The 26,325-nt window shown below is 37.3% G+C and overlaps 1 protein-coding gene across 1 annotated transcript in view; it reads right to left on the bottom strand.

Annotated features, from left to right (window-relative positions):
* Positions 1-26,325, bottom strand: part of CCSER1 (coiled-coil serine rich protein 1) — a 1,325,280-nt gene that overhangs the window by 1,156,655 nt on the left and 142,300 nt on the right. The gene's annotated exons all lie outside the window — the stretch shown is intronic.

Raw genomic sequence — 26,325 nt, 5'->3', positions numbered from 1 at the left:
TATTTTAATCAGAACTTATTTAATGATGGTAAAAAAATATAAAATTGGTTATTATAAATGCATAAGAAGGATATAAACCTTTTTCAAAGGTATAGAAGTCTATAAACTGAAATTTTACATTGTTTTATGTGTATTTATAGTTCAAATCCAGGTAACAATCTTCCAATAAATTTAATGAATTATTTCTCAAACAAATTTTGTGTATAGTGCCAATCGTGAAACATTAACTTAGGATATACTTGGAAGTGAGGATCCAGTTCCAATTTCTCAATCACTTGCTTTAGATTAGGAAGAGAGAACAGGAAAAAATATATTTATTAATTAGGTTAAAAAAATGATTGAGTTTTATAATACCATAAATATATCAGAACTCAGATTATGTTTCCTTTTTTTTTTTTCAAAAGAGCAAACAGAAAGTAAACTAGAGGTTATATGACAAGTTTGGGAAGAAATGGTGATGTGCAATTGTAGGAATTCTTTAAGGAGCAGTCCAGTCCCGATTTGTGTATTTGTGTATATAGACAGGTGGCAGGATGTATTGAGAAAAGTAAGAAACTAGGTTTATAGAGTAAAAATAAAATACCGAGTACAAAAATAGGACATCAAGAAGAACAGCCTAAATACTATACAATGCCACAAATGACTCAAATCAGTTTTTTGATTGATTTCAATGCTACTATAATATTTAATGAAGTAAATATTAAGGAAAGGCTATTGAAATTGTCAAATGGACATGGACATTTCTTGGGATTAGAAGTATGGACACTGCAATTTTTAAATAAGTTACTTTCACTCCTTGGATACAGTATTGTACTATGAAAGCTGATAAATATCCCCAAATTGAAGCACTTCTTTCTACAAATGAAGTTAACTAATAATTTAAACTATAACTAGAATCAACCATTTAATGGCAGCTCTGTCTTACAGTGTGGTGGTGATATCCCACTGAGAATAAATTTGCTTCCCTATACAGCCTCAAAAAGATGTTCCAAAATATAGACAATAAGCTGCCACCCTAAAAAATGCAAAATAGAATACTGGAACAACAAAAGAAACAGCATTGAAGATAAATATTGAAAGGGAAAATTTAGAAAAGAATGATTTTGAAAAGATAATATTATCAGTGTTTATTAAACATTACCTAAGTGATTGACCAATGACACTGAAAAGCAATGAAGGAAGAGACAAAGGAACAAAAGAAGATAAAAGGGTGCCTATCATATAATTGGAGCCCTGGTGGCACAGTGGTTAAGAGCTATGGACTGCTTACCAAAAGGTCAGCAGTTTGAATTCACCAGTTGCTCCTTGGAAACCCTGTAGGGCAGTTCTACTCTGTCCTATAGGGTCGCTATGAGTCAGAATCAACTCAGTGGCACATGTTTGGTTTGGCTTTTTGGTTATCATATAATTGTCACCTTTTTTATGCAAGTTAGGACATCTTACTCATTGTAAGCATCTATATCTGGTTTGCCCAGCATTCCTTCCTTCTATTGGGAACCACCCCACCCCATTCACCTACAGAAAGAGCTACCAGCTTCTTACATGAGCCAAACTCCCTGTTCTTTGTCTAAGGTCCAAGATGGGCAACTTAACCAAACTGGTTGACCACAGCCCTTCCCCAGGATTTTCCTAGCTGAAAATGAAACAAGTCTCCATCTCATGATAGATATTGCAAGATGGAAAACTCTATACTCAAAAAAACAAAAAAACAAACCCGCTGCTGTCAAGTCGATTCTGACTCATAGTGACCCTATAGTCAAAAGGACTATGCATTTCATTATATGGCTAAACATGAAAAATTTCATGTTGTTGTTGTAGGTAGGTGCCGTCGAGTTGATTTCTACTCGAAGTGACACAATGTGACAGAGTGGAATTGTCCCACAGTGTTTCCTACTCTGTGATCTTTAGGGAAGCAGATTGCCAGGTTTGTCTTCTGCAGAGTTTAGGTGAGTTTGAACTACCAACCTTTCGGTTAGCAGCCAAGTGCCTAACCATTGCACCCCCAGGGCTCCTTTGAAAAATATCATAGTAGTAGTTTTTCTGGTTCCTGGTTTCAGCATTTCCTGAAGTCCACAGGTAAACATGGTATTTTTAAGGTTAGATTTTTCATCCTTCTTTTGAATTCTGAAAGGCAATACATCCACCCACAGTCTGAACTATGTTTCCAGGCAAATGTATATATGTCTTTTAACAAGAAAATACTTTAAAAACCCTGCCACTGCTATTTCAATATTTCATTTAAAAAAATAAATAAATAAAAGTTAATACCAACAAAGTGAACAAATTGAATTTGGAAAGCTTACTAGATTATTCTGAATTTTTTCTCATTTTTTTTGCAGTTGACACTTGACATTTAGACTAGTAAAGTTCCATTTATCATTGGTCTGGATGAACTGCTTCTTATAGCTACTCATTTTAAATTACCTTGTTCTGATATCTTGCTTTTAAAGCAACTTTTTTGTCAATGTAACTTTTTTGTCTTTGAAACTGATGAAACCTCATAATCAAAGGTGAGTAGATGGAGCAACATGATATGTTACAAAGAAAAATCAATGTGAACACATAAACATAAAAAGAAATAATCTTCTCCAGATCTCTCCCTAAAAGAGACCAAAAGCAGCAATAACACTTTTCCCATAATCAGCACTGATATCCACCAATAAAAAAGAACCAGGGCTCCTGGGTTATTATGGAAAGAGGGAGTAGGGATAGAATACTTCTGGAAAATCCTTTTGTTGCCAGAAAACAAGTTTGCTCTAGAAGAAAAAGTAAGGGGAAGTTTTCAAAGGCTAAGAAAAGGCTCTTCCCTGGTTCATTTCTGATCATGTAAGCATCAAAAAAAAAAAAAAAAAGCAATAATCATTTGGCTAAATGAAACAACTTGTGTCTGTCAAAGGCTATGAGTTCAGAACTCTCAAAACAAACAATACAAAAGATACAAAGAAGTAGTAGCAAGACAATAAAATATAAACAGGTTAGAATATCGTTAATTTCTATTGTTTTTAACAGATAGTTCATAAATATAAATGCAATATATATACACATATATATTTCTCTTCTTTAATTATTTGTATATTTATAAAATTTTGACATGTATTTCTTTCTGTTTGTGTCAGCAGGGACCTGAGTGTAAAGTAATGGTCCCAAAAGTAGGTTTTATACCAGGAGTAGAAAGGACTGACCAGCAGTGATGGTCATACATAATAACAAGCTGGAAAGGGAGTCCAGGAGTTAATTAACACTAATGATCAAATCTAAGAGGGTTCGACTGTGTGTCTCACATATTTGATAAATTAGCCAAATATTTACAAGTAGAGTGGTTAACTAAGCAGAAATAATACTTCCTCATCTCCTGGTAGATGAAAACTCTACATAGCCCTACATAATAAGAAAATAATGAGAATCCATGAATTTTTAACAATGTTAACATACTAAGCCTATATATATATATATATATATACACACCAGTACAATTATTATGTAACACAGGCAATTGGGCCTTAAAAAGTACACCATTTTGTGAAAGTACATCAGTATTGCACAAGTTAAAAGCTAGGCTTAAATTTAAAAAGAAATTCCACATTGACCAGTATCTTGGGGCTGAATCATCTCTGAACGTACAGCAAATTCCAATGACTAGGCAAAAATCTCACCCTGTCAACAACACAGAACTTGCAAATTTAAGAGATGACTATCTTTTCCTTTTAAGTCTAGTATGGTTACTAATGGAAGCCCTGATGGCTCAATGGTTAATAGCTTGGCTGCTAACGAAAATATCGGTGGTTCAAACACACCAGCAAGGGGCTCAACTGGACAGAAGGCCTGGCAATCTGCTCCTGTCAAGATTACAGCCTAGGAAATCCATGGGGTGGTTCTGCTCTGTCCTATAGAGTTGCTATGAATCAGAATCGACTTGACAGCACACAGCAACAACCTCGTTACTAAAGCTTAAGAACATGTGAAAATAGAATTAGATATTTCTGAAATCTCAGGAAGCATCAAAATTTACACATCAGCAAAGTGTAAAAACAAGAAAAAAGATAAAAAGAAATGTAAACCCCCAGTATTAGCACTTTTGTAATCACTTTTACAGTAAGCATACTGATTTGCTTTGGGATCATTTCAATTTGTGGGTGTAGTTTTTTTTCTTCTTTAGAAGTTGTTAAAGCATTTAAGAAAAATTGATACATTAGACTTGAGATTTTAATTATACACTGCAAAGAATCTGATTATATAAAATTTGAACCAATTCTTACAGGTCATGGAAAATTTAACTTAATATATGTTCCATTTCATTGGTATATAAAATTTATGTGAATATTTAGAGAATAGTTGATTGTTTAATTTTAAGGAAATATTAATTAATTGCAAAATGCATGAGATTAATAAATTGGTCGTTAAATCAAGCACAAATATTACCGAGCATTCTTCTCTTAGCAGACGTTTTAAAAATTCTGTTAACAATATTGATACTCATTTAATCTCACAAATGTCTTGATATCAGGAGCCATTAAAAATAAACTAAGTAATTATCAATTAATCCAAAAAGTTGTTTTCTAAGATCAAGGGATGTAACAATGAATCTAATAGGCATGGTCCCTTTCTTCTTAACGCTTACAGATAATAATATTTTAGTAAAAAAATGCTAATGTAACCTGACCCTATGAATGTCAGTAAATTTCTATTAGTCCTTAAACTAGCCCAAGCCAGATTTTGCCCAACCCACAGGGCCAGCTGTGACCGCTGACTGACCTCAACAGAGGACGCAGCAACAGGAGGAACGAATCAGAAGAAAAATCATCACTGGAACCCTATTCCAAAGCAAGAGGTCCGACAAGAACCACGTTTCCTCCTGTTTTCCTCCCCAGTATGCCTGTGCGGCTGCCATCTTGCTGCCCAAATCACATATAAGCCCTGCTTCCCTGCAGCTCAGGGAGCCAGATCTGAGGAATGTCCTTCTGGCTCCTTGCTCTGTGCATTGCAATAAAGTTACTTTCTCTTTCTCAAAGATCCATGTCCAGATAATTGGCAAGTGTGAGCATGCTGGACCACCTTCTCAGGTTCTGTAACACCAATTCCCTTTATAAATAAATAAAATAGGTATTATTATTTTAAATCACTTTTTCGTGTTTGGTTTGCGTGAATCAACTCTCCAGAGTCTGGCTACTATTGCTGAAATAATAAAACAATTTTTGATGCTGCAAAAATAAGAAAACATACTCTGGTCACTTCTTTAAGATGTAACCATTTCCATAAGTTCTATTTTGAAACAGTCAATTATTTAGCCTTACTCACAGGGTCGCTGGAGCCCTGGTGGCCCAGTGGTTAAAGAGCTTGGCTGCTAGCCAGAAAGTCGACGGTTTGAATCCCCCAGCAGCTCCTTGGAAACCCTATGAGGCAGTTCTACTCTGTTCTATAGGGTCACTATGAGTCAGAATCAACTTGATGGCAATGGTATCTCTTTATTGCAATAAAAATAATAATTATGATCCTGGTAAAAATAAAAGAGACTGAAAAAACACAAGAAAGTACTGCTGAAAAAAAGAATTCCAGCTAAAAGAGATTATTAAATTATTAAAACATTCTTTAATTGTGGCTTTGTAAGGAAGTTATTAACTGTATTTTTTACTGTTCTATTTTAGTCAAAGAACTATCCAAGCAGGCTTACAATATCTCATAGGTGAGATTTTGCATCTTGCTCTGAACTTTAATAATTGTTTATGTAATTTTTAATCACCACAGTATAACCGTTCTCATCATTACTTGGGCAAAAAAGGAAGAGGGAATTATTCAAATTAATAAGGCATACACAGTCTAGTCTACATTCTTCTAGTCATTCTGCATTATGATCAGGTACTGCTAAGATACGCATTTCATTCTCCTCTACTCTACTCACAGTAATTTCCAAAAAAGATTGACTAATTAAAAAAACAAAAAACTATTTTATTATCACAAAATGCATGATGTAGCTATTGTGTCAAACTATCATTCAAATTCCCATGTGTGAACCAAAAAATATATAAAGGCTTCTTTACAGTTAATTATAATTGCTTTTCTCTTAGAAAAAAGATAAAGTCAACTAACTTTATAAGTGTTTTTAAATAAATTATATTATCTCAGAGAGATAAATTGCACAAATTGCAAAATATGGCACATGTACAAGCAACCAGGTACATATGTAATCAAAGGCAGGACATAAGAATAGGCTGGGTACATACAGTTTGGTAAGGGTAGAGCTGTACACACCTATATATGGAGTGGAAAAGAAAAGACAACACATCAATATATGCACATATTTTTTAATGTGGTTTCAGTGCAATTTTTTTGAAAGAACAACTAACAGACAATATTTTATAACTACTGCTCTGAGGATACATATTTGGTTTTGATTTCCTGATAGGGGAAAGAAAATACAATCAATCATTATGATAAAATTACCTTCAAATTCAACATGACAACCACAAAGAATTTCCATATATTGCTAACTCCATGCTAGGTATTGCTTTACCTTTATGGTTTGTGTAGTTTAAAATATATTTCAATAAATATTTCCAGAAATCTGTTTTAATTCTATCACCCAAATCAGAATGCTTCCCACTAGAAGTCCAAAAACATATACATATTGCAGATACAGAATAGATACAGAGTTCCTGTGGAAACCCAGGTGGCGTAGTGGTTAAGAGCCACGGTTGCTAACAAAGGTCAGCAGTTCAAATCCACCAGGTGCTCCTTGAAACCCTATGGGGCAGTTCTACTCTGTCCTTTAGGGTCGCTATGGGTCGCGATCACTCAAAGGCAACCGGTTTGGGGTTTTTTTTTTTTTGGTTTTTTTTGAGGGTCTCTGTGAGTTGGAATTGACTTGACTGCAAACAACAGCAATGAATGATGGCTGATGGCTCCAATTTTTAGGGAGCCCTGGTGGCACAGTGATTGAGAGCTCGACGGCTAACCAAAAGGTTGCCAGTTAGAATCTACCAGCTGCTCCTTGGAAACCCTATGGGGCAGTTCTACTGTGTCCTATGGGATTGCTATGAGTCAGAATCGACTCAATGGCATAGGGTTTTGGTTTTGGTTAGTGGAGCAGTGGTTAAGTGATTGCCTGCTAACCGAAAGGTCAGCCAGCCATTTTGTGAGAGAATGATGTGGCAGCCTGATGTGACAATCTGCTCCCATAAAGATTAACATTGCCATCGAGTTAATTCCATAAAGATTATAACCTTGGAAAACCTATGAGTAGTTCTCGTCTGTCCTATAGGGTCGCTATGAGTTGGAATCGACTCAATAGCAACAGGATGTTATGTTACTCCAACAATATATTGTCACTGTAAATTTCTACATAGGAGAATATTTAGTTCCTGCTTGTTGTGTATTTTTTCTATTTAAATGTGACATATCTAGCACAATGGGACTCTGAAAGTTATGCTCATCCCTGCTAATTCTTTCTCTTATACTGATGAAATGTAAGCATTTCTACATGAGTTACTCCAAGTAGCACAGTACTAAAATACTAATACTTAAAAACTATGATATAATATTCACTATTTAGGAATAGCGAATATTTATATGGCTTCTTATTGTTTTAAACTATATCTAAATTCATGTAAAATTTAAAATTAAACCTTGAGCATTTTCATTTTAATCTGTACATGGGAATAAATTAAACACATTTTCAGTGTAATTAAGAATTAAAAATAGAAAGACAGGGAGAGCAAATATATTACATAATTAACCAACTTTCTAATTCAAAATTAAAGTTTGATGATTGTTGTTATGTTTAAAACTGCATGTTTTGTCTTTCTTGTCATTTAAAATACAGAGGAGAAAAACATGAAAAATGTCTTTTGGGGTTCTATTTTCATTACAAAATAGAATGTAATATTTATTTTATTTTTAATATGGAAAAACATCACCAAATGTCATCACTCCTTCATACAAAACCTACTACATCAGTTTGTGTCATTGTCAGTACAGCAACACTTAGATATTCTTTATCAAACAGTGTTAAACTAAGGCAGCATTTCTCTTTAATAAAATATCACAATTACACTTCGTGTAACTGGCTAGTGGTGAGCAGGGTTATGTGGAAAATAGTGCAATATCAATTAAAATATTTGGAACTCTGATTCCTGCCCCCCCCCCACCCCGCCCAAACTGGGAGAGATCATTATTTCTAACCTCCATGCTTCTTTGTGTGGCAGGGGAATTGAATGTTCCGTGGTTATGAACTGTGCTTCATTATCTCCTAACTGGTGTTCCTGTCAACACTTTTCCCAATAACCATTCCAGTTCCCAAACTGTTACTGATAATTCTTTCTACATACTACTGTGAGATTAATCTCATTATACTATATTTGTATATAGTCCTTCATTGCCTCAAGCACAAAAAGATGTCAATGTATCTACAGAATAAATACTAAATCCCTTGTCATTAGAACTGCACAATCTAATCTCTATATACCTCTAGAAAATTGTTTCCTGCAAACTTATTATTACAACCAAACATATTTACTGATTGTTTTCTGAAAATTCCATTTGCATTTCTTTCACCGCACATTTATTAAGTCTACCTCCTTGCCCCAAATGCGTGAAGGGCAGAAATCATGTCACATATCAATATTACATCACAGGTATTTACTACAGTGTTACATAGGCACTGAAAAAAATGCTTTTTGATAATGATAGGAAAGTTAAAAAGTCTTAATCTAAAAAATTCCATTATTTTATATAATCACAAAATAAATATATTCATATGCATCATATATGTGTCAAAATCAATTTCATTTTAATCTAAAAGTACAACCAGAATGCTCCTTAGAAGCAAAGATGGTGACACTGTGTCTCACATACTTTGGACATGTTATCAGGAGGGATCAGTCCCTGGAGAAGGACATCATGCTTGGTAAAGTAGGGCATCAGAGAAAAACAGGAAGGCCCTCAACAGGACAGACTGACACAGAGGCTGCAACAATGCACTCAAGCATAACAACGATTGTGAGGAAGGCGCAGGACCAGGCAGTGTTTCATTCTGTTGTACATAGACAGGGTCACTATGAGTTGGAACCGACTCAACGGCACCTAACAACAGCTAACAGAATGTTGAGGACAAGAAAACATCAGGTGCAAAGCACAAAATGTAATTGTAGGAAACGAGAGTCAAGACAGAATGTAACTGGTTTATTTCCTTGGTTGGGCAGGTTTGCTAATTTATCTCTTTGATATAAAAATATCCGAAAGAATTTAGCCATGTGGTCAGATCAATATGAAATTTAGACAAATGCTTTTCTTTTATCCAAATCACTTGGAAAATTAAAGAGAAAATTGGAATAGTGTCTTATACAGCCATTCACAACAGTTTTTACTACAAATAACTGAACTACAAAGAATTCTAAATTCTAGATCTGGATACAGATACAGATATATATCTTTTTCAATCACCTCATATGTATGAGAATATTGGAGAATGAAAAAGGAAAGCAGAAGAATTAATGCATCCAAACTGTGATGTTGGCAAAGAATATTGAATATAACATGAACTGACAAAAGAACCAACAAATCAGTCTCAGAAAATACAATCATAATGCTCTTTAGAAGAGAAGATGATGAGATTCTCGCTTGCTTACACAGGACATCAAGTTTAGTAGAGGGTCAGAGAGAACGAGGGAAACCCTCAATGAGATGGATTGACATGGTGGCTGCAACTGGACTCAGACATACCTAGATCATGAAAATGGCGCAGGACTAGGCAACATTTTGTTCTCTTATACAGAAGATCACTGTGATTTAGAGCCAACTGGGAGGCAACTAACAACAACAAGTCCCTAAGGAGGTCATTACATCATAGATGAAACTCTAGTACTCACCTATAAATTGAAAGAGACAGGAAATGGTTTTAAGAGCAATAAAATTTCTAGGGCATGGACAATGAATGGCCACTTCTCCTCACATGGCTTGATCTAGGTAATGGAAATCTGATGATTAGTTGAAATATTTTCAGAAAATATAAGAAAAGCACATGTAAAATGATACTCCAAAATAGAATATTGGAATAATTAACTAGAATAGATATGAAAGTCAAATATTTAAATGTATTTTGTGTGGCAAACACAATTTATATTGCTGTTGAATGTTGTTGCTTTCCACATACAATAAATGGGCAAACATATGAACATAAAGCTATATGAAGACACTAATAATACTAATAATAATATCATTACAAGTGCCTTGAACATAGGAAAAGATAATTATTTAATTAGTAAAGCAATTAAAACACTGGCTTTTAAAACTTATCAAAATAGGTACCTTGTGATGCTTAATACTATGGGCCAACGTGACTAGGCTATGATTCTCAGTGGTTTGGCAGACACTACATGATAACCTCCCATTTTATGATCGGATGTGAGCAGCCAATCAGTTGGAAGAGGAGTTTTCTTAGGGGCGTAGCCTGCATCCATGATGTAAACAGATGTTCAGGCAAAGTTCACTGTCTTTTGAGCCTGCACTTTTTCCTCATTGCCTGACCTGTTCTTCGGAAGTGAGAAGTTTACAGCCTGCCACAGATTTTGGATTCGTCAGCCCCTGTAATCACATGAACCAATAGGAGCCTTCAGCCTGCCAGAAGCCTTTGGCCTGCTGCCTGACTTGCCAGCTCCTACAACTGTGTGAGCCATTTCCTCACAACTGCATGAGCCATTTCTTTGAAGGAAATTTCTCTCTCTCTCTCTGTCTCTCTCTCTCTATATATATACACTTCACTGGTTTTGCTCCTCTAGAGAACCCATATTAAGATCTACCTGAAGATTTATTAAATTTTTACTTATTTTCATAAGGAAAAGAGAGTCCATTTTGAGCATTTTCTCACTTCACCTACATCATACTTGTGTTCTTTGAAAAACCACTTTTTAAAAACATTAACCACTTTCTAAGACATTCAGAATGCCTATCACAACTACCAGCGATTTTACTGTAATGAAAATAGTATCTCCCATTCCTTACACCATACCATGTTTATCTCCCAATTTCTTCAGAAAATTAAATTGTCATTGCTTTATTTCATAGTCTTCCATCACATAACCTTAAACTTTATTGTCACCAGTCCTGCCTCACTGTTTCAAACAAATGGCTCCTTTGCAATATACCATTTTTTCTCCTTCTCCTATATTCAAAATGTTTTATCTTTATGATGCCATTGATCACGTGGGAAAGTATTTCAATCCCTGAACCCCAGCAGACTTGACAAATCTCTCAGAATATGTTTTCCATTGTAATTTGACTTAAGAGGAAAGACTATTTTTGTTTCATGATCCTAGATCTTCAAGTTTTTCTTATAAATGGACATTAACTTACACATTCTAGATTCCTCAGAGTTATGTTAGGGCCATATGACTGGGTTTTGACCTTAAAACTATCCTAAATAAGCCTCCAACACTCTCTCCCCCTGTTGAAATAACCGAGGAAACCCATACATAAAGATAATAAGAGTACAAAATGGAGAAAGCCTGGCTCTCAGCATCATTGCATGAATAAGAGCTGCCTTGGAGAGTTCCAGGATGCACATTTGATTTTGTATGAGCAGGAAATAAATTTGTCTTATGTTAAGCTACTGGGATTTTTCACGGTTTATTTCTTACGCAGTCTATCTTAACAAATTGTCATTCAGTTTTTCTCTTACTTCATGTGACTCTATTCTTTCAATTTTATCTTTAATTAAGTTCTAAAATTTCCATTAACTACTCTCTTAGAATGAACTTTAAATGGCCTTGTGTTCCAATTTTTTGGCAGGCTTCTATTACTTTCTTTTTATCATTGGCATTATTGACTGTCATAATGGAAATGTACTTTTTGTACAACTTCCTTAAAGGATTTTATACAACCTCTGTTCACTTATCAGCATGGTTAGGTTCCAAAGACCAGGTTGTTATGTGAAATCGGTGTTATGCAAAATAAAGAATGCCCACATCAGATGACAAAATGGAGGACGATGACATCATTACATAGCTTCCAAATTACATCATTACACAGCTGCCAAATTACATAATTACATAATTGCCAAACCACTGAGATTCATGGCCCAGCCGTTTACACATAACCTCAATCATCACAGCCAACATTACTCTCATCTCACACCTTGACATTCATTACCGCCAGAAGTATGTTGTTAATGCACAAAATATTCGGATAGTAGATTTTTTACTGTTGTTGTAAATGTGAAATATCAGATAATGAGATAGTCGATAAGGGAGGAGAAGGTGTAGTGTGTTTCAAATCTTAAGGACTCATTTTTTTTCTTAACTTTGTACATTTTAAATGATGTAAATAAACACTGGGGGCATGTGGCAAAAGTCAAGTTACTATATATTTAAATTATGCAAAAAATTACTCTTCCTTGTAGACAGACTTAAAAATATAAATTTGTTGGGACAAGAATTCATGTGTCTACTGCATTATGGGTCGCTATGAGTCGGAACTGACTCTATGGCAAAAGGTTTGGTTTTTTTTTTTTTAACTGCATTAAAATCAACTGGATGGTGTAAGCGCTCAACTGATAACCAAAAGGCCAGCGGTTCAAACCCACCAGCCCCTCCGTAGGAGAAAGATGTGGCAGTCTCCTTCTGTAAAGACGTACAGCCTTGGAAACCCTACGGGGCAGTTCTACTGTCCTATAGGGTTGCTATGAGTCGGAATTGACTCGATGACAGTGGGTGGATGGATGGTGTAAACAGTTAATGTGCTTGGCTGCTACCCAAAAGGTTGGAGATTCAAGTCCACCCAGAGGCACGTCAGAATAAAGGCTTGACAATCTTCTTCTGGAAAATCACTCACTGAAACCCCTATGGGACATAGTTCTGCTGTGACACACATGGGGTTTCCGTGAGTTGGAGTCACCTCGATGGCAACTGGTTTTAGGTTAGTAATAATATAATGTAGAGAAATATGTCTGAAATGAGTTTCCAATTTACAACAATAAAATACTTTTTATCTTATTTGTCTTATTCTCAGTTGCAAAATCAAATACATTTTCTTATGCATATTTGAGATATCACAGAGTTGAGTGTTAAATGAGCTAAGGTCCTCATTGCTGTTTCAGTCAGATCCAGTCTTAAAAAAGCCAGTAAGGACATAAAGATTAATTCCATATTGCAATTAGCAACCTTTTAACTCACTCTACCATCTACCAAATGTGGCCAGAGTATAGTGGAGAGAAACACAATCTGTTTTGAAATTCTAATTTTGACTGTGCAGTCTAGCATTGGATCACTTACCCTCTTTGAGGCTCAGGTTTTTTCTCTCCTAGTGCCAGCATATCTAAAATTTTCTAGAAACCTGAAATTAATAAATTCTAAACCATGATGTAAAGATCTGAACAGTAGTCCTCAATAAATAACATATGTTTGCCAATTCAATGAATGAGTGAGTGAATGAAGAATGAATAATATAATTTATGGGAAGAAGTAAGAACTAAATGATTGGGGGAAATCAGAGAACAAAAAATTGTGATACACACATTAAAAAAAAAAAACCAAAAAAGGTACTGTTTCTATTATTTGTCTTGTTTTCATGATAAAAACAAATTGTTTAGCGTTTTAAAAAATTACAGCTGAATATTTTTAATGGAAATTTTCCATTCACAGTTAATTTCCCTAATTATCTATTTTCAATTATTGTTTGTTAATCTCAGTAAAATGCTCACTTCAGTTACAATCAGATTTATAAGGAAATGTTATATTGCTTACACGGGGTTTCCTACACCTTAGTAGAACATGATATTTACAAGTTGGTTAATATAAGTTACATTATTAAAATGTTAGCAATATTTACTTCTTATTTATTTCCTAGTTATTTGGGGTTAGCTCCATCTCTCAGGTATCACTTCTTCAACAAATTAAAAGCTTTCAATGTGCTACTGATCTTTTCCTTGGAGATCACTGCTCTTTTGTATTTACATGTCACTGGTATAATGCATTTCCATTAGAATGATTTAGGATTCTGTTACGTAGATTACAGATAATTCATCTAACACTTCTACCTAATTATACCAGTGCTATACGGTGTTGACTGATAGCTTGGCACATGTTCATATTTTGTATGAAGCTAAATTTCGGTAAAAATGAGATTTCATTACTTAATCATAGATGTTGGTGGGATATAATTCCCTCTCTGACAATTAACTTCAACAACATATTAACATTATTTTATAAACTTCAAACATAATGTGTCTACGAAGAAGTGTGTGTGAAGTGATTAAGATATTACCCTATTTTCAAGCTAACAAGCTAGCCTACCACAGTTGTGTAGATGCTAGAAAAAGGCATAAAGCTCCTGGGTCAGACACAAAGAACTTTGTTACTCACACCAACAGCAATAGCCAGAGTGTTAGCATTTATTTTTTGGGGAGAGGGGAGATGCCAGTTCCCTGAACCCTGATTCTCACAGGGTAACACAAGGAGAGCCAGGTGATACCTACACATGCACTGGGTTGTGTTACAGGAGAGGAATCTTGTACGGTAGATGGAGGTAGAATGCAAATCTTTGATTATGAGCAGTAAGCATACCTGCCCTTTGTTCCAAAGGGAGGCATTATGTCTACCTTCCAAGAATGATCACTATACAAACATCCTTGAAAAAATAGTCTGGCACAAAGGCAGTCAGTGGCTCTGCTTACAAGAGGTGCAGAAACAGAGATTCCTGGAGAATTTTATCTTAATAATATCTAGCCCTTCCCTAGCTTAATTTATGGAAGATTTTCCCACGGCTATAGGGTAGCATAGTGGTTAAGAGCTATGGCTGCTAACCAAAAGGTTGGCAGTTTGAATCCACCAGGTGCTCCTTGGAAACCCTACAGGGCAGTTCTACTCTGACCTATATGGTTCGTATGGGTTGGAATCAACTCAACGGCAACAGCTTTGTTTTGTTTTATACCACTATGCCATTCACTCTGATTAACCCACCTGACAGGCTATTATTCCATTTGTCCCATAGAGCATTTAGTTAAGGCTTCTAACAAGCAGATAAATGAGGCTGACCTACAGTACTGAACTCAGCTATGGTCCCAGGGCTCCATATCCAGTCAGTTAAATCTAACAATCCAGCAGGAGATGCCTTAGAAAGCTAGATAGTTTTCACTTGACTCAAGACATTAATCCAGGTACAGTAAGAAGTATTAGAGATTTCCACAGACTTTGCCTTGGTAGGCAAGGAAGAAGTCCAGGGCAATTTTATCACATATAACTACCCTAGCAAGTGAGTTGAGACTGACTTCAATGCCTTAAAGAGCCAAAATAGTATCACTGATCACCTCAGCAGAAGGAGGGAACAAACTTGGCATCACCTTTTCAAATCTGATGACCCTCATTATAGGGACAACTGCCCGTATGGTGAACATTAATACTCAGTCACTTATTCATCCAGAAAGCTTCCCCGTGTAAAGGCAGGAAGTCTAATTTTGAAGAGATGTTCACAGGCATCTGAGAGCTAAATGATCTATGGTGGTGTTTCCTTACATACTTGAAGGTGAATTATGACCATCCCTAAGGCACATGCCACTGTGTTTGCAGAAGGGAGGCAAGCTAATCCTTGGATACCACACAAGAAGTACAGTCTGAGGGCCACATACGATGCCCCGGTAAAGAAAAAGGTTTTAAAATTGTTGTTTCTCCCCAAATGGGGGGCACAGATTGACACTGTCTCCATTGTGGCTTCCCAGCTGACTCGTAAGGCTTAGGGTTCCCAGTTAAGTCCAAGAAATTGACTCTAGTCCTTGTTTTTAGTTGGACTGCCTGAGGTTAAATCAGTCCAACCTGTCATGATGTCCATGCCACCAACCAGGTGATGTTTGTCTATCCTACAAAATAACAGAGTGACAGCTACAGGAATCATGGTGTGAAAGACATCCAGAGATTTTTGCAGTTGTTCTGCATGGGAGATAGAGAAAGTGGGCCATCCCTGCAGTCTGCAATAGACTTCTCAGTAAAGTTAAGGGAATAGTGATAAAATCATGCTTAGAGTCACCTGGTAGGGAACAGCAGACTCACTGCAGATCATTAATGCCTCCCCTCCTCCAGACCTCCCAGATCTGAAGTTGCTGCTCTCCCACCTACACAATAAAAATAATATATTGCCTTCTAGTAGCTATATTTCATCTTTTCTACAGGCAACCAATAATTGCACCTAGCCCTCTCATCTGGAAGGAATAGGTGAAAAAGGGAAAAGCATTCTCTTAAAACCTACAGAGACCCATTGTATCCCCCACTTGGTTCATCAGTGTACTGCCACGGGACATGCCATTCCAACAAAAGAATCCAGGTGGATGAACTAACGTTAAGTTGAATCCTTTAGGCACCACGTTTACTGAGATGCTAACCAAGGTGTGGACCAACTAGGCTAAACTGAGGCTGCCACTGAGGGTAAGAAATAAGTATCATGCTTCTTTAGCTAATAAACAAAAAAACCCCACTGCTGTCGAGTCAATTCCGCCTCATAGCAACCCTACAGGACACAGTAGAATTGCCCCATAGGATTTCCAAGGAATGGCTGGTGGATTCCAACTGCTGACCTCTTGGTTAGCAGCTGAACACTTAACCACTGGGCCACCAGGGCTCCATCATTAGCTAATAGTTAGCTGAAATCTCAAATTTTCAAAAGAAGTCTATATAACCCCTACTCCTTTGGTTGAAAGTGACTGAGAGGAGATGATCCCATTTTGGCGACAGCTGTATTCAATTATCAAATTGCCTTATAAAGTTTTTTTTTTTGACCAGGAAAAGCTAAGGGTGTAGAGTCAGAGATATTTTTGAATTGATTTTTGAGGAGGCCATTCTAATGATCAACAATAACAGATACCTATGGATGGTAGGAAGTGTGGAAGTTCCAGGGAATATCTTAACTTTTGTAATAAAAGAAGTGCTATTGTAAGACTAGTAAAACATGGGAATGTTGGAATTGGACAGTCAGATACATAACAAAGATTAGTTTTAAGGGCCATAAAAGTATAGCCAAAGTTAGTTGATTAAACTGAAACAGTAGCATTGTAATCTGAAAACGTGTCAGCTGCAGTAAGGCATACCAGAGCCCTGAGAGGTCCAATGTAGTCAATGTTTCAGGAGTGGAGTGCAATGCTCTGTTTAACAGGGCCATCCTCACCACGCAAGAAAGACACAGAAACTTTGTCAGGAGTTATAAGTCTTGCATGCAGTGACAGTCTTTGCATGAAAAACAGAGGGTCCCTTACCTGTGTCCAGTCAACGACAGTGGATATGTTGCCATATCCAGTACAATGATGGATTCAGATAGAAAGAGTGGCAATGTGGGCAGTGAAGACTGACTCAGTAGCTTGATTCCAGTTGGTCTTATCAGAGAACGAGCCTTTACATGAATGTCTACATGAGTACCCAGATGATTCAATCAGCAGCTGTACTTTATTTCTGCTCTTTATGGACCCAAAAAGAAGCACGTTTAATTTGCCAGTCTTCAGTTTTCCAAGTGACAGACCAAACAGTTAGATCACATGCAGCTTCCCAAAGGCCAAGAAAAATCTAACAATGTTCATCAAAAGAAGTATTGGCAAGAGCTTTGAGAATGGTCTTGAGTTCTGCACACTGAGCAGAGCAACAATGTCTATTTTTGGTTTTGCATAGTTGGTTCAGAGTGTCTACAGCTTCAGTAGCACAGCAGACATTACTGGGTTTCAACTTAGCCTAACCATTAGTGATTCAGACCCAGGAATTTAATGAAACCTGGACGAATCAAAGGCCCCACTGAGCCAGCAAATTTGCTTCAGGTGCTGGAATAGGAAATAAAGTTTCCTCCAAAGAGATAATTGTCATTCTTTCATTTAAAGCTCAGATGTCAATAGGGTCAGACCATCTCTGTTCTTAAATACACAATTAACATTTGCAAGCAAGGCTTATTAGGTCATCCCCACCTAGCTGGTCATTAAGTTGAGTTGACACATCCCAGAATGTGGATATCAAGCGAGAGAGTCAGAAAGCCTCCGTGGATCAGGCATTAAGTTTCTACAAGAGCCTAACAGCAAGTTAATAGCTACTTTTCAAAAAGGGGCATATGGTAGTCGTATCAGGAAAGCAACAATTCTAAAACCCTAAGGGGTGCACATTAGGTGGAGATGGCCTCCCTTTGCTAGAAATGTAAATTGTCAAAATCATCATTAACAGAGACTTGTAGCTTAAAGGAATCATTAGGTTGTGGGATCCCAAATGTACTAAACTTTCTATAGTGACTTTTCCTAGTCAGGATACTCTTCTCTGGTACTTATGGGGACAGGAAAGTACAAGCATGTAACACATCAATTTCCTGCTTTATATTCAGAAGAGACAGCAACAAAATAGTACATTGAATTGGCCCAAAGGGCCCCACCCACAAGGTCACTTTATCCTCTTTTCTCTACTGTGAAACTTGCCCAAATCCCACCAGTTTAATTTTGGTGGCCCTCCCTACATGGCCCCAAGTAAGATGGTGATTTAGATGTCTGTATCAATAAAACAACAAAAGTTGGAGTCCCTTCCCTCCCAGAAGTTCCTCTGCATACTCAAATCGAGAAGTCTGTATTTGTTTCCCCTTGGGAGCAGGGAAACTTCAGCCCTATCCATAATTATCTTTCTCCTTAAAGCTGTTGAGGTTAGGTCGAAGTTCCATGCCATTAAACAAGGCTTCATGCTTACTTTCAATTTTGCGTTGTGTGGCAGCAGTTTGCAGTTCACCTAAGCAAACTTTCAAAACTCAATATTGAGTGGCAAGGTCATCATTACTGACACCATCTACTTGAACACATTGACGTAGCAGTCATATCCACTTCACGTTCCTGCTGACGCCATGGGTCTTCTCCTTTTGGCTGATGGGCTTGATTCTCACAGCAGCAAATGTTTAAGGAGACCACATTAATCCAGAACATATGTGTCCCCATTGCTGTAATAGCTCTTAAGTTCTCCCCTGGTTTCATCATAAAGGTGAGGACTGACTGCACAAATTTATGTAGACTTGTTAGCATCATTTCTCATTCTCCAGTGGATAAATTTCATCAACATTACAAATCCAATCCAGGTAATATACCACTGAATATTAGTAAATCTTTCATCTATGGTTTAGCATAGGAGTCTATTTAAGAAATCGTCCCAAGAGAGTGAAAGCACCCTATTGCTACCAGGACTCACTAAAAAATATTCTGAGACCATTTATTGCCATGCCCAAATACATTTAAGATTGGTAGATTATGAGACGTCTAGCTCCTGGCCAAAATCCTATGTGTGATCTTTCAGGCCCACTCATAGATAATTACAGAGGCTTTACCTGGACACCCCACGGAGAAAAGTTACCCACTCCACACCAGACTTGGTACGCAGCCAACGTTCTGTAGTTTCTGAAGGGAGTTGCAGTCAAGGACTCAGCCCCCGCTGGACAGAAATGTTTTTACACATAATGGCAAGTAGGTTTATAAAGGGATGCTCAGGCTGAGGCTTTCCACAGCTTATTAATTTCTCTATGGGTTGGACCTGAGACTGACAACCGGATAATCAAGTAAATATCCATGCCAAGAGGAGAATCTGCAAAAAACTCCACACTGTTTGGGAAGTTCTCTTTAAACCTACTTAACTTTACCTGATCTGCAACCAATTCTCAAATTCCTACTTATTAGCAGGTAATGAAGGCCTGCTTATTGCCTGGTTGACCAGACAATCTGGTCAACATGTTTACTATTAGTTCCATGGACTTTCCTCGAATCCTGGTAACTGAACCACAAGGCCCTTATGCTTCCTCTTCCAGAAAGCCATGTATTTGTCTGTATGACATCCTCATAGCCAAAACTGTCAAGAACTGTGGAAGGTCTGAGATTTTACTCTTTGCTTTACTTGCAAACTATTTACCATGCCACAGTTTCATAGATGGCAGACATCATGAGACTCATTGGTCAGAGACAAAGGACTTTATTACTCAGAGCAACAGCATTATCCAGAGGATCAGCATTTTCTTATTCCAGTTCTGATCACCAATTCCCACAGATAAATGCAAAGACAGCCAGGTGACATATGCACATGCAGCAGGTTGCCTTAAAGGAGAGGAGCCTTGAACTTAGAAAAACAAATCTTATTTTATAAAGAGCAATAAATTTGCCTGCATTTTGCTCCAGCGAGATGCAATATATTTTCTAAGGATGTTTTCTATACAAATATCTTTGAAAAGACAGTCCATAACAAAGACAGTCAGTGACTCTGCTCACAAAACATGCAGAAATGTAGCGACCTATGCAGAATTATCTACCATAAAAGTGCTAAATTGCTCTCAATAAAATATGCATCGATTGTACGATTTTTTCACACTTTTAAAAATACATACCTGCCCAAAGTCTGTTAACTGGGGAAAAGACAGTCTCTCTAACAAATGGTGCTGGCATAACTGGCTATCCATCTGCAAAAAACTGAAACAAGACCCATACTTCACACCATGCACAAAAACTAACTCAAAATCGATCAAAGACCTAAATATCAGATCAAAAATGATAAAGATCATGGAAGAAAAAACAGGGACAACGCTAGGAGCCCTAATACTTGGCATAAACAGAATACAAACCATCAGTAACAATGCACAAACACCAGAAGAGAAACTACGTAACTGGGAGCTCCTAAAAATCAAACACCTATGCTCATCAAAAGACTTCACCAAAAAAGTAAAAAGACATCTACAGACTTGGAAAAAAAATTTTGGCTACAACAAATCTGATCAGTGTCTAACCTCTAAAATCTACAAGATACTACAAAACCTCAACAACAAAAAGACCACCCAATTAAAAAAATGGGCAAAGGATATGAACAGCACTTCACCAAGGAAGACATTCAGGCTGCTAACAGACACATGAAGGAATGCTCACAATCATTAGCCCTTAGAGAAACGCAAACCAAAACTACAATGAGATACCATCTCACCCCAATAAGGTTAGCATTAATCAAAAAAACGCAAAATAATAAATGTTGGAGAGGCTGTGGAGAGACTGGAATGCTTACACACTGCTGATGGGAATGTAAAATGGTACAACCACTTTGGAAATCGATCTGATGCTTCCTTAAAAAGATAGAAATAGAAGTACCATATGATCCAGCAATCCCACTCCTTGGAATATATCCTAGAGAAATAACAGCCAGCACATGAATAGATAAATGCACACCCATGTTCACTGAAGCACTGTTCACGGTAGCAAAAAGATGGAAACAACCTAGGTGCCCATCAACGGATGAACAGATAAACAAATTATGGTATATTCACACAACGGAATACTACACAATGATAAAGAACAATGATGAATCCATGAAACTTCTTATAACGTGGAGGAATCCGGAAGGCATTATGCTGAGTGAATTTAGTCAGTCGCAAAAGGGCAAATATTGTATAAGATCACTATTATAAGAACTCAAGAAAAGGTTTAAACACAGAAGAAAACATTTTTTGATGGTTACAAAGGTGGGGAAGGAGGGAGAGGGTTATTCACTAACTAGATAGTAGACAAGAATTATCTTAGGTGAAGGGAGTGACAGCACACACTACAGGGGAAGTCAGCACAACTGGACTAAATCAAAGCTAACAAGTATCCTGAATAGAACCAAACACTTAGAGGGACAGAGTAGCAGGGGGAGAGGTCTGGGGACCATGCTTTCAGGGGATATCTAGGTCAATTGGCGTAACAAAGTTTATTAAGAAAATGTTCTGCATCCTACTTTGGTGAGTGGCATTTGGGATCTCAAAAGATAGCGAGCAGCCATCTAAGATGCATCAATTGGTTCCAAACCACCTGGAGTAAAGGAGAATGAAGAAAACCATAGACACAAGGAAAGTATTAGCCAAGAGACAGAAAGGGCCACATAAACCAGAGACTGCAACAGCCTGAGACCAGAAGAACTAGATGGTGTCTGGCTACCACCAATGAGCACCCTGATGGGGAACACAATATAGAGTCCCTGTTGGAGCAGGAGAAAAGTGGGGTGCAGAACTCAAATTCTAGTGAAAAGACCAGACTTAATGGTCTGACTAAGACCGGAGGAACACCAGAGAGCACAGCCCTCGGACTCTCTGTCAACCCAACACTAAAACTATTCCCGAGGCCAACTCTTCAGTCAAAGATTAGACTGGACTATGGGACATAAAATGATACTCGTGAAGAGTGTGCTTCTTAGCTCAGGTAGATACATGAGACTAAATGGGCAGCTCCTGTCCGGAGGTGAGATGAGAAGGCAGAGAGGGTCAGGAGCTGGTTGAACGGACACAGGAAACCAGGGGTGGAAAGGAGGAATGTGTTTTCACAGTATAGGGAGAACACTTAGGGTCACATAACAATGTATGTATAAATTTTTGTATGAGAGACTAACTTGAATTGTAAACTTTCACTTCAAGTACAATAAAATAAAATAAAAAAAAATACATACCTGATTACATTTCTTAAAGGTATTAGTCACAAAATAAATGATGTAACTAAAAAGAAAAATAATACAGTAATATTTCTAACAGAAAGTGTGCAAAGCAATGTAATTTCCTGTCCTCCCCCCATGCGTCTGTCAGTTTGTCATACTGTGGTGGCTTGTGTGTTGCTGTGATGCTGGAAGCTCTGCCACCAGTATTCAAATACCAGCAGGACCCATGGCGGACAAGTTTCAGCTGAGTTTCCAGACTAAGACAGACTAAGAAGAAGGACCTGGCAGCTACTTCTGAAAAGAATTAGCCAGTGAAAACTTCATGAATAGTAACAGAACATTGTCTGATATACTGCTGGGAGTTGAGCCCCTCAGGTTGGAAGGCACTCAAAATACAACTGGGGAAAAGCTGCCTCCCAAAGTAGAGTCATCCTTAATGACATGATGGAGACAAACTTTGCAAACTTTAATTTGCTGATGTGGCACAACTCAAAATGAAAGAGCTGCAGATATCCATTAACAATAGGAATGTGGAATGTACGAAGTATGAATCTAGGAAAATTGGACATCATCAAAAATGAAATGGAACTTATAAACATCAATATCCTAGGCATTAGTGAGCTGAAATGGTCTAGTACTGGCCATTTTGAATCAGACAATCATATGGTCTATTGTGCCAGGAATGACAACTTGAAGAGGAATGGCATTGCACTCATCGTCAAAAGAACACTTCAATATCTATCCCGAAGTACAATGCTGTCACTGATAGGATAATATCCATAGATCTACAAGAAAGACCAGTTAATACAACTATTATTCAAACTTACGCACCAACCACTAAGGCCAAAGGTGAAGAAATTGAAGATTTTTACCAATTTCTGCAGTCTAAAATTGATCGAACTTGCAATCAGGATTCACTCATAATTACTGGTGATTCGAATGTGAAAGTTGGAAACAAAGAAGAAAGATTGATAGTTGGAAAATATGGACTTTGTAATAGAAATGATGCTGAAGATCGTGTGACAAAATTTCACATGACTAATGAATGACTGTTTCATTGCAAATACCATTTTTCAACAACATAAACGGTGGCTATACACATGGACCACACCAGATGGAATACACAGGAATCAAATCAACTACATCTGTGGAAACAGACAATGGAAAAATTCAATATCATCAGTCAGAACAAGGCCAAGGATTGAGTGCAGAACAGACCATCAATTTCTCATATGCGAGTTCAAGTTGAAGCTGAAGAAAATTAGAACAAGTCCACCAGAGCCAAAGTATGACTCTGAGTATTTCCCACCTAAATTTAGAGACCATCTCAAGAATATTTGACTCATTAAACACTAATGACTGAAGACCAGACAAGTTGTGGAATGACATCATGGACATCATACGTAAAGAAAGCAAGAGGTCATTAAAAACACAAGAGAGAAAAAAAGACCAAAATGGATGTCAGAAGAGACTCTGAAAGGTACTCTTGAATGTGGAGTAGCTAAAGAAAACAGAAGAAATGATGAAGTAAAAGAGCTGAACAGAATCAAAGTGCAGCTCCAGAAGACAAAGTAAAGTATTATAATGACATGTGCAAAGACCTGAAGATAGAAAACCAAAACAGAAGAACACACTCGGCATTTCTCAAGCTGAAAGAACTGAAGAAAATATTCCAGCTTCAAGTTGCAAAACTGAAGGATTCTACATGGAAAATATTCAATGATGCAGGAAGCATCAAAAGAAGATGGAAGGAATACAGAGAATCACTATACCAAAATGAATTGGTCAACATTCAGCCATTTCAGGAAGTAGCATATATAATCAGGAACCAATGGTACTGAAGGAAGATGTCCAAGCTGCACTGAAGGCATTGGTGAAAAACAAGGCTCCAAGAATTGATGGAATACCCACTGACATGTTTCAACAAATAGATGCAGCACTGGAAGTGCTCACGCATCTATGCCAAGAAATTTGGAAGACAGCTACCTGGCCAACCGACTGGAAGAGATCCATATTTATGCCTATTCCAAAGAAGGATTATTCAACCGAATGAGGAAATCATTGTACAATACCATTAATATCACACTTAAGTAAAATTTTGCTACGACCATTCAAAAGTGGCTGCAGCAGTACATCGACAGGTAACTGCCAGAAATTCAAGTCGGATTCAGAAGAGGAAGAAGGAGGGTTATCATTACTGATGTCAGAAGGATCCTGACTGAAAGTAGAGAATACCAGAAAGATGTTTACCTGTGTTTTAGTGACTATGCAAAGGCATTCAACTGTGTAGATCATAACAAGTTATGGGTAACATTGTGAAGAATGGGAATTCCGAAACACTTAACTGTGCCCATGCGGAACTTATACATAGATCAAGAGGCAGTCATCAGAACAGAACAAGGGGATACTGAGTGTTTTAAAGTCAGGAAAGGTGTGCGTCAGGGTTGTGTCTTTTCACCATACTTACTCAATCTTTATGCTGAGTAAATAATCCAAGAAGCTGGACTATATGAAGAAGAACGAGACATCAGGATTGGAGGAAGACTCATTAACAACCTGCATTATGCAGATGACACAACTTTGCTTGCTGAAAGTGAAGAGGACTTGAAGCACTTACTGATGAAGAACAGAGACTACAGCCTTCAGTATGGATTACCCTTCAACATAAAGAAAACAAAAATCCTCACAACTGGCCCAATAATCAACATCAGGATAAACAGAGAAAAGATTGAAGTCGTCAAGGATTTCATTTTACTTGGATCCACAATCAACATCCATGGAAGCAGCAGTCAAGAAATCAAAGGACGCATTGCATTGAGCAAATCTGCTGCAAAAGATCTCTTTAAAGTGTTAAAAAGCAAAGATGTCGCCTTGGAGACTAAGTTGTGCCTGACCCAGGCCATGGTGTTTTCAATTGCCTCATATGCACGCGAAAGCTTGACGGACAATGAATAAGGAAGACCGAAGAACTGATTCCTTTGAATTATGGCGTTGGTGAAGAATATCGAATATACCATGGACTGCCAAAAGAATGAACAAATCTGTCTTGGAAGAAGTACAACCAGAATGCTCCTTAGAAGCAATGATGTTGAGACTTGTCTCGCATACTTTGGACATGTCATCAGGAGAGATCTATCCCCAAGAAGGACATCATGCTTGGTAAAGTAGAGGGTTATCGAAAAAAAGGAAAAACCTGGGCAAGACAGATTGCCACAGTGGTTGCAACAATAGGCTCAAGCATAACAATGATTGCAAGGATGATGCCAGACCAAACTTGTGGCCGCTGAGTCGATTCCAACTCATAGACAGAATAGAATTGCCCCACGGGGTTTCCAAGAAGCAGCTGTTGGATTCAAACTGCCAACCTTCGGGTTAGCAGTCATAGCTCTTAACCACTGCGTCACAGGCTCCTCAAGTATAGCACTCTCCAAAAAATCCTTCTCTCTGATCGAGTCAAAGTCAGTTACTCCATTTTTAAACATTTATTGAACAAATGATCTCAACTAGACACAGAATTATGTATGTATTATCATACAAACTTCACGCTGTGAGCTTTTATTTTAAATTTAAGCATTCTTTTTTCCAGGAAACTCTGAGCTCCCCTAGGCTTTTGTACCCCCAGAAGGTTTACAGCAATGAAAGTGTACAAACATATGGTAAGAGTTAAAAAATTATCATTGACTAGTAGTTGAACCAGATGTAGCCTTCAGAGACTCATAGGTATGGCGGTACATGTGAACACACTCTTGGATTGATTTTTGTAATTTTTTTTATGTTTTCTCTTCAAGATATATACATTAGAGTGAAAAATTTATTCATTAGTATTCTAAATTAATTACATTCACTTTTTTCCCTAGGTCGTCCACAGTAGTTTATAGTAGATTAATACATCCAGTCTTCTTTAGGTGCTTTTTCACAT

The sequence above is a fragment of the Trichechus manatus genome, unplaced genomic scaffold (genome assembly GCF_000243295.1).
Source record: "Trichechus manatus latirostris isolate Lorelei unplaced genomic scaffold, TriManLat1.0 scaffold00228, whole genome shotgun sequence".
Lineage (NCBI taxonomy): Eukaryota > Metazoa > Chordata > Mammalia > Sirenia > Trichechidae > Trichechus > Trichechus manatus.
The sequence above is the reverse complement of the archived record's forward strand: the minus strand, read 5'-3'. Positions and strand labels throughout refer to the sequence as shown.